Genomic DNA, 10,796 nt, shown 5'->3' with positions numbered 1-10,796 from the left:
AAATAAATAATTGTTGAACCATTTAGTAAATTTTAGTATATTAAAATTAGCAAGGAATCAAGATATGCATGATAAAATGAATTTTAAAACAAATTAATATTTCCGAAAGACTATCCATTTTAAAACTTAATTTAGTATCAATAAATCTAAATATACTTGAAATGTGTACAATTTTGATATGTAATGATCATAATATTTACTAATAAAATGTTACATTATTGTTTTTAGTAAATTTTATTATACTAAAATGATTGAGCTATCAAGCTATGTATGGTAAACTAAATTTAAAAGCAAACTCATTATTCGTTAATATCTAATATAGGTAGGTATCTAAAGAAATGCAGAGTTTATAAAAGTCAGCAGTTTAATAAATGCCTAATGAAAACATACTTCACAATTTAAACTTGGTGAACATTATTCGTACAAGATTTTCAATTGAATAATAAATTATATGTATATTTACTATTTAGCTATATTTATTACATTATTAAATGAGACTAATGTTTAAACAAATTACTTAAATAATAGGTATGTTAAACTATTCATATGCTCAAATTGGTTAAAAATAGTTGGTTTTGTGCAAACAACCTTGTAAAATATAACTACAATCTATACCTAAGTCTTTAAAAAGTTATATCAATATGACAATATAGGTACCAACTAATTGTTTAAAACACTCGCAATACTTTTATTTGAAATAAGTTATATACTCTTAATACAATATGATTATGATTGTCATTTTAAACTTACAGAATTTTAGTCCATGCCAGAGGTTTAAATTAGGTAAATCGTCTTCTAAATTGTATTGGTTTCTATATTTAATACACTATTAAATGCGACCAATGTTAAAACAAATTAGTAGAAAATAATTATAAGTCATTCATAAGCACTCAAAATGGTTGCTTTTGTATGAATAATCTTGTAAAATATTACAGCATTAAAGTTTAAGTCAAAAAGTTATAAATTCTACAATTTTATTAACACAAACCAACAAAAAACCATACATGCAAATATCTATTAAGTAAATTATTGCTCATGAGTCATGAGTCAGGAATTAAAGTAAAATAATATTAAATACATTAGCAAATCTAGATATTTAGGTGCTGAAATATGCTGAATTGTTCCACTTTATAGTAAAAAAATATATCACCAGACATCACAATGACACAATAATATGAATAATATGGAGAATATAATTTCATAAAAAAAATGATGTTACGTTTGAATTCTTAGGAATAATGACTTTTAGAGAAATTAAACATTGCTTTTTCATAATAATTTACCATACATAACATTAAACTTTTTAAAGAAAATTAATAATATCCAATAAAATTTTTGGTTTAAATTTATGGGCTAAATAAAAATGAAATAAACAAAGAATACACATAGAATTGTAATGAAAAAGCGAATTTGAAATTCGAAATCCTAGATAGGTATAAATGAACTATGACTTTTAGAAAAATTGAAGAATATTTGAGAATAATGATAACTATGGAATTTAAAAATGATCTTATTCAAAATGGTTCAACTTGTCTAAATTACAAGAATGTTAAAAATATTTTAATTGTTCAGAAATAATTACTCATGAGTCACGAGTCAGGAATTAAAGTAAAATAATGTTAAATAGGTAGGTACCTACATTAGAAAATCTAGATACTTCTAAATAAATAAAAATTACACATTAAATTGTGATGAATATGCTAATTTCAAATTTGAAATCTTAGATAAGTACAAAATGTACAATGTAATAATTATAGATTAATAAATGTATAATAAGTAGATCTTAGTGGCCATTAAAAATCTCACAAGGTATAATCTACATTTCAAGAATTTAAGAAAAATGTTAATTCTTTAGATTTAAAATTTCAATATCATAAGATTAATAGTTGAAATTTAAAGAATTATTAGTCTCAAAACCTCCAATAAATATTAGGGTTAAAACAATCTCTTATCTAATGATATAAATATGTATATTGTTTAATGTAAAGGTAATCAATAAATTTATTAACATTACCACTCAGAATATAAAACTAGATTAGCATTCTATATTCACATACCAACTACCGATATAATTAAATATGATTATTGTATTCAGTGGCATATTTTGTAATTTGGTACCTTTTTCGGCCGGAACATAAAGGATTTATAGTAGGTACTGTAAGAATTACAGGTCATGAATGAAAGAAATTTTTCACCCAGAGAAAAAACAAAAATACAATAATAGGTACATACTATTAAGTCTTCGATATGTATCTTGCGTTAGTATATTGTTATACTATCATAATTAAATATGACATTGAAGGTATTAACAAATTGATAAATAATTAAACTATAGGTGAATAACATTCTCAAATTTTAAATAATGATGATAATGAATAAAAATATAATTTTAATAAGAAAATTAAAGTACCTTTTAAGTGTAAATAGATAAATATACCAAATTATTGAAATTACATATTCTGATGTCAGTTTAAAACGAATGCAAACATTTCCAAACAATAACAAGTAGTTAACAAAAATTCAAACGCACTAACTACCATGACTTATAAAAACTGCTAGATTGAAATAATGAATTAATTCATAATATTTTTTTTAATTTAATTTAATTTAAATTTTAAGTTTTAAGCATTTGTCGAGGTTTTAACTGTCATATAAAAATTATAAAGTAAGAAGTGACAAGCGTTATCAATTATCATAGAGGTAGCACAAGCTGGTTAGGTTAGGACCTAACCTTGGAGCTTGTATAGATTAGTATATCAAAGATAAGTACTATCAGTATGACAATAATACATACTATACCCAGGTATACCTAAGAAGGTTATAAAATATAATATCTTATATCATTAATAAAATTATTTGATAGTACAAAACACTATTATCATGGTCTTGATTATACACTCATCGGTTCTCAGATTAAGAAATGCAATTACGGCATCATAAATAAAAATAATCTGTAACCGGTTATAATATCAAACGGTATACAGATATACGTTTTGAACCGACTACTGTATACTGTAATAAATTGATAATTCGATACCCGGATTATTAAGGTCGTACAACGGAAGCACTTTTAGTATTATTCACTGTTGACATTTTATAAATTTACACAAATATTCAGATGTCCATAGCTCCTTCAATTATTAACACATTAATGTAAACGACCCGTCAAAATTCATAGAAAATTAAACTGCACAAAAATCATATTTCAAAAATATAGGTTCCTATTTGAATTTTAAAAGTTGACCCTCGAACCCCCCTACCCTAATTAATAAAAAAATTTTTTAATACCAAATTATTTTAGATTATATGATTCAAAAAGGTTTTCACATAGGTCATTTTCCCTTAATTTAAATATATCATGGTGAAATCCGCTGTCACATGAAATTTGGAACACCCTGAATATTAGCTTGTTTAGCTATCACAAGCCTATATGGGCTCACATATAGTTAGATCTGAACCCCATCATTTAGGTACCTAATTATAATGTTTACTTATATTAATAACTTAATTTAAAAAAAATACACTATTATAAAAACATCAATCAAAGTTACTTAATATTATTTATATTATACTTGCTGCTACGGAACACTTCATGGGCGAGTCCGACTCGCACTTGTCCGCTATTTAGTTGATATATTCTTATGTATACGTATATTCTGCTCTGGTCTTAAGAGGTTAACGTGTATAGGTGGTCTATAATGTCGTACACGATAATACGGTGACATTAATTACCATAATAATAATTAATATTTAGCTTAATGTGCATTAGATATGTATATTATTTATAAAAATGATATGCGTTAAGTGACCGATGAATAATAATAAACTAGGTATACGGTACAATATCTATATGGTTTTTGATAAAAAATTATTATTCATTTTTAGGGTATCTGGCGTATAAAGAAGCCCTGCAATGTTTTGGATTCTGCAAGACCTCAACATAGCCAGTCTTCAAGTTCTGGTGTAAAAGGTAGTAGTAATACGTGTTTAATTAAATGTGATAACAGTTGGACAAAGCGGGGAAGTCTTAAGTCGCTCTGATGTATAATTAGTAGGTTTGAGTGTGACTATATGTAAGAACCTACCTCGTCAGTCGTCATTGAGTAGGTCACTGTAACACTGCAGAAATGGACGTGTAAATGTGTTAAATTTAAATTCATTGATAAATATTATTATTATTATTAACCACGAAATAATATAGATACTGTTATAACATGCAGAATAAATGTTTTTAAGTGGAGACATTCTGTCAGCATCTATTTCTAAGGAAGTTTTATTAATTGTTTATTTATTTTTCTATTGCTGTATTACTAATATAGCAGTGTCGCAAATATATTTTTTACGCGGGCCAAACCTAAAAATTGAATTTACCTGGCAAAAATGTCTATATTATTTACTGCTTTAGGTATATGAGTAAGTCATACAATTTTATTGTATAAGTATAAGTACCTCTATCAGCTGGTAGCTACTAGGATACACCATAAAATCCACATATAGCCACATAGATATTCCTACAACCTAGCACCAAATTATTGGTGGAAGGGGAAAAAAGTGCCCCCCTGCTCCTAAGATTTTGTGCAACTGTATGGTAAGTAGATACCTAGGTGGAACCATGACAAAGTATATTTTGTAATAGTAGGTATAATAAGTTATGTTGTAATCAATAATAGTCAATAGATACATAATATTATATTGTATACATATAATAGGTAGTTATATAATTTATATTGATATAATGAAGATTATACGAACTGGAAATAATATATTATATCTTGACACAACTTTGTAGTTTGTATAATTTTAAAGGGTTATTTAAAATACTTTTTTCATTTGAAATTTATATTTTCTAGGAGTTGACGACAGGGTTATGGCTGACAAGAGAAAGTCAGGACACTTGAGTTTTGAAGAAGCTACAAAAAAGAAACAAAAAATTGGCAATGAAAATATAAAAAAAATAGACCCATCAGCAGAATTAAAAAAACTAACAAATAATAAAGGTATACAATTGTTTTCCCTAAATTCGATTTTATCGCAAAGTATAATTTATCTTGACACAACTTTGTAATTTGTATAATTTTAAAGGGTTATTTAAAATACTTTTTTCATTTGAAATTTATATTTTCTAGGAGTTGACGACAGGGTTATGGCTGACAAGAGAAAGTCAGGACACTTGAGTTTTGAAGAAGCTACAAAAAAGAAACAAAAAATTGGCAATGAAAATATAAAAAAAATAGACCCATCAGCAGAATTAAAAAAACTAACAAATAATAAAGGTATACAATTGTTTTCCCTAAATTCGATTTTATCGCAAAGTATAATTTATCTTGACACAACTTTGTAATTTGTATAATTTTAAAGGGTTATTTAAAATACTTTTTTCATTTGAAATTTATATTTTCTAGGAGTTGACGACAGGGTTATGGCTGACAAGAGAAAGTCAGGACACTTGAGTTTTGAAGAAGCTTTAAAAAAGAAACAAAATATTGGCAATGAAAATATAAAAATAATAGACCTATCAGCAGAATTAAAAAAACTAACAAATAATAAAGGTATACAATTGTTTTCCCTAAATTCGATTTTATCGCAAAATATAATTTATCTTGACACAACTTTGTAATTTGTATAATTTTAAAGGGTTATTTAAAATACTTTTTTCATTTGAAATTTATATTTTCTAGGAGTTGACAGGGTTAAGGCTGACAAAAGAAAGTCAGGACACTTGAGTTTTGAAGAAACTATAAAAAAGAAACAAAATATTGGCAATGAAAATATAAAAATAATAGACCTATCAGCAGAATTAAAAAAACTAACAAATAATAAAGGTATACAATTGTTTTCCGAAATTCACTTTTAGCGTTACTCGTGAATTGTTCCTCCGTAAAAACAATTTTCACATTGCGTATGTGTCATCCATCAAAAGTGAAATTCCAAATTGTATTATATTGCATTTACATATGAAAATTATTACTTGCCGAGTATTGGCCTTAAAAAATTTTTTTGAATTTCACTTTGATATCGAAAATTGATTTTTTCGTTTGACAGAATGATCATCGACATGCACATTTCGGTAATATTCATGCAAAAATATTAATTATATACGCTAAATTTTAGACGTACCTAAACAAAAATTTGAAATATCAAATTATTTTACTTTTTTTCTCTTTTATGGTAGTTTTGAAAAACATCTGGTAAAGTATGTACATATAGGTAAAACCACATTTTGTATTTAATATTTAGAGTAATGTCTTGAACCAAGTTTTTGTGTCTCACCTTTTTTTATTTCAGACATAACATTCATTGTTGTGTAATATCATTAAATTCACAACTCTATACTTGGATCTAATGTATAATTTACAAGTAGGTAGGTGTTTTATTTATTATCTCTAGTAAGTTGAGGTTCCTAACTATTTAATCAACTTTTAAAGACATACCTAAACAAAGTTTGTTGTCATTGAATATTTCATACTTAGGTACTAAATTTAAAAAAAAAACTACAATATGGTGGTTCAATTTTGATTTAGTCTTTAATATAATAAACCTGAAGTAGTAAGTATACTATAACTCTTCTATACTATCACTTTTCTTGACGCTTATCTTTTCACAAAGAATCCAAAATCAATAAACGAGTTTCGTCACGTCCTGCTACTCCATACACCTGCGACGGTGATAACGCATTATATTATTATACCTATACACATATATTGTATAGTATGGCCAGTTCTGACGACGATTATATTAATTTATTTGTTGACAGCCGAGTTCAGGAGGAAAGAAGCTTTTGAAAGAGAGGTCGTCAACCAAAATTTCAGGTTCTCGGAAAGCTACAGCCGGACGGAATACCAGTGTCAAAAACCACAAGGCGTTTCAAAAGAGAGTAAATATCATAAAATTATTATCATTCGTTTATTTCCAGACTAGATTTCCGAAACTGGAGAACGGATTTTGTTGTTTGGGGTCTTGTTAAATTCACATTGGCTAGGAGAAGTGCACGCAGTGAAGATTTTCAGATCTTTATCTTCAATCGTTAATTCACTCCAAAGCTGTAAATCTGAAAAACATCAAATAACATTTTTAAAATTTTTTTTAATGTTCTGTGGTGAATTAACTATTAAAGATTCTGAAAATCTTCACTGCATTTGTTCTTACCAATGTGAATCTAACAAGACCCCAAACAACGAATCCGCTCTCCGGTTTCGGAGATCTATCTCACTAAATGAAAATGAAAATGATTTTTTGTGGGGCTGTTCACATCGACATTTTTCTGGATTCAGATTGTTATAACACTTGGGTGCGATATTAGTTAATACATTTCTAAAAATTAAAAATCAACAAAGTTTACATGCCGATCCCTGACTTCGCAAGCGTTTTAAAATAACGTAAACGTGAACGAGTTCATTTTTTTAGTGAACGTTCCGAATACTGATAGGAGGTATGTAATAGCCAATATGTTTTGATCGCTGTTTACATTATTTAAGTAATTTTGTTTCACTTAAGAGATACACCAGTGGGCAGTGGCGTGGTGGAGGACGTGTACCTAGCTCTAGAAATTTTTTTTTGTCATTATTATTATTATTATTATTATTATACCTATATACGTATATTATATAGTATGGCCAGTTCTGACGACGATTATATTAATTTATTTGTTGACAGCCGAGTTCAGGAGGAAAGTAGCTTTTGAAAGAGAGGTCGTCAACCCAAATTTCAGGTTCTCGGAAAGCTACAGCCGGACGGAGTACCAGTGTCGGAAACCACAAGGCGTTTCAGAAGAGAGTAAATATAATAAAATTATTATCATTCGTCTATATCCAGACTATCACAACTCCTCGAAAAAGAACCTACTCCTTTTAACAGCGCTATTAAAAAATCCAATAACTCCTTAATTGATTATGACATCTGATGCAAACGTGTTATGCATAATATATAACTTTGTGAATACTCATTATATACAGCGTGTCCCGTGAGGATATACTCATTAGCCGTAATCTGTTTTATGACGTTTTACCTATATAGATTATAGGTATTATATATTATACTATATATTATATATTTACCTACTAAAAAAAACTATTAAAAATCATGAGGTTAATGAAAATAAAATGTTGAAGTCAACATTTTCACAAAAATAAACCCTATAAAATGGGATAATCTTCCCTACAATCTTCAATTGTTTCAAAAATAAAAAAATTAATTTTTTAAACTTTTTTACCAAAAAAATGTATTAAATTAAGAAATAAAATATGTGTAATCCTTGGCTCTGTGAGTCTAATAAAAACAAAACAGATTTATGATATATTTATTACCTCGGGAGATATTGCAACGGGTAAATCCTCGTGGGACACGGCCTTATATAGTTGTAGGAAGTACCTATGGTATTGCAGCTAATATATTTTGATCGCTGCAGTTTACATTATTTAAGTTATTTTGTTTCACTTAAGAGATGGATGCGGTCTAGCTCTAGAAATTTATTTTTTATTAAAATTTGTGAGGATGAATATATAATTAATTATTCTAGTATTTTTTACATACTAAATATTGATGACGTCCTATAATATAAATTCTAAATTTTCATACAGCTTTAAAACATTTATTATATAGTAGGGATGGTGTAGTGGTGTTGTAGGGTAGGTAGTGGGTGGGTCGTTGTTTAAATACTTAGGGTTTGAAATATGCTCGCCAGGTCATTGGATACACAAACATATTTTATTATAGAACGATATAACAGTGATAGTTGTAGTATGTATTTGGGGTTCTGAGCTCATTTTTATAGGGAGATGAAAACATTTCAAGCGGACATATTAATGACTTATACACGCTCAACAATTACCGTGTACACATTGTGTGTAAAATATTATTTTTTTTTATATTCGTACAAATATATTATTTACTGCATAAAGAACATATTTTAATCACACAGTTTTTTGTATTTTTTTTTTTAAATTAACAGACAAATGGTATAGCAATTTATATTTGTATTTAATATAAATGATGTCCCAACATAATTTTAAAAACGCTTTTAGCTGTAATTATCAAAAGTTTTTAAAAATTGCACGATTAATGTAAAATAATATTATAATTCCTATTATTACGATCAATCTGTTTCATATACACGATTCGATGAATATAACGGTAATTGTTAAAAATTATTGTTGGACCGTGTTGAAACGTTAAACTGTTTTGCAGCGTGCCAGCAGGTGAGTTACGCGATGGAGACTGTGATGGCTGTGTCCCACGGCAAGAGGAATTGCAGACTGACGGTGGATGTGGAAACCACATGTGTTCGGCCTTGAAAACTAGCTTCGAGGATGTACCTGAAAGTCTTTTACAACTGCGGTGAGTAGGCATTCCACGGACAATTTTTTATTACGATGCAGTAAACTGGCAACAGAGTAAGGGAGACCCCCTGTAAATAAATAATTTCTCCATTGCTCCATGTATCATCCTGCACCAAAAGAGAAATTTTAAATTGTATTAGCATGCAAATTATTTTTTGCTGTGTAGGTATAGTCGATAAAAACATTTGCAATTTCACATTATCTCACTTTGATGCCGAGGGCTGGGAACATTCGCAAAAATCTAAAATTGATTTGCGGTCGAAAGCGCGAATGATCGTGCTAATAATTACACGCTAAATATTGATGTTATCAAAAATTTAAAACAACTATTTCGCTTTTTTTGCGGGTGGAAGTTTTCCAAAACTTCCGCCCGCAAAAAAAACCTTGAAAGTATGCAAAACATAGGAAACACGGCATTTTGTATTTAGTATGGTATAATGTCTTAAATTCAGTCTTTGTGTCTTATTTTTTTTTAACTTTAGACATGAAGTTTATTAATATGTAAAAAATCATTAAGCTCCACAACTTTACCTGTAATGAATAATTTATAAGTGGGTAGGCAGGTGTAATTTTATTTATTTTTTTTTTAGTAAGATAAAGTAGGTACCTACCTATTTCATCAACTTTTAAAAACAAAAATAATGTTTGTTGTCATTGAACATTTCATATGTACCTACTAAATTAAAAATAACCATTAAATGGTTCACTTTTGATTTAGTCCTTAATATAACCTGAAGTAGAAAACACTATAACTAATCACTTAAATTACTTGTAAGTTTAAATTTTTAATGATATTTAATTTTAATTGAGATATAATTAATTTTTACTCTAAACGTTATATTAATTAGGTAACTAAGAATATTTAGTAGCAGTCATCACAGAAATTTTACCTATACCTACATTAAATTCAAATTATACTTGTATATTTGTATAGGACCATGCTCCGAAACATCTGCAGACAAAGTTGATTTAAAAATAAGAATTAGCATATTAAAAATTAAAAATTAATTTTAAGAACCCAGACATTGTCAAAAATTTGATTTAGGTGTAATGAATAATGATATATTCAAAATGTTTTTAAAATATTTATGCCATTGTCACTACTTACAGTCATAATATTTTATTATGTAAAAAATAATAATATAATATAATATGTTCTTTTAGATTTAGCCTAATGTGGACAGAAAAAGAAATTTGTTCACCCAAATGTATCAAAGGTATACAAGCCGTACAGAATCTATCATTAATCGTCATACGTATTGTTTCATCATCGTCCTAGCTCTTAAGTTTCAGTTAAATATTATTTAAATATTATTGTTTGTGCTAATAAAGTGTAAATTGTTAATTAGTTTATTTTAGTTGATTATTTTGAAAAAACACAATTCCTACAGGTAGGTTAGGTTAGGTTTAAACGTTGTGGCGTATTTAGGATTTTTCTGCCCTGCGTACACATATTTTTAA

This window comes from Acyrthosiphon pisum, chromosome A2 (genome assembly GCF_005508785.2).
Source record: "Acyrthosiphon pisum isolate AL4f chromosome A2, pea_aphid_22Mar2018_4r6ur, whole genome shotgun sequence".
Lineage (NCBI taxonomy): Eukaryota > Metazoa > Arthropoda > Insecta > Hemiptera > Aphididae > Acyrthosiphon > Acyrthosiphon pisum.
The sequence above is the reverse complement of the archived record's forward strand: the minus strand, read 5'-3'. Positions refer to the sequence as shown.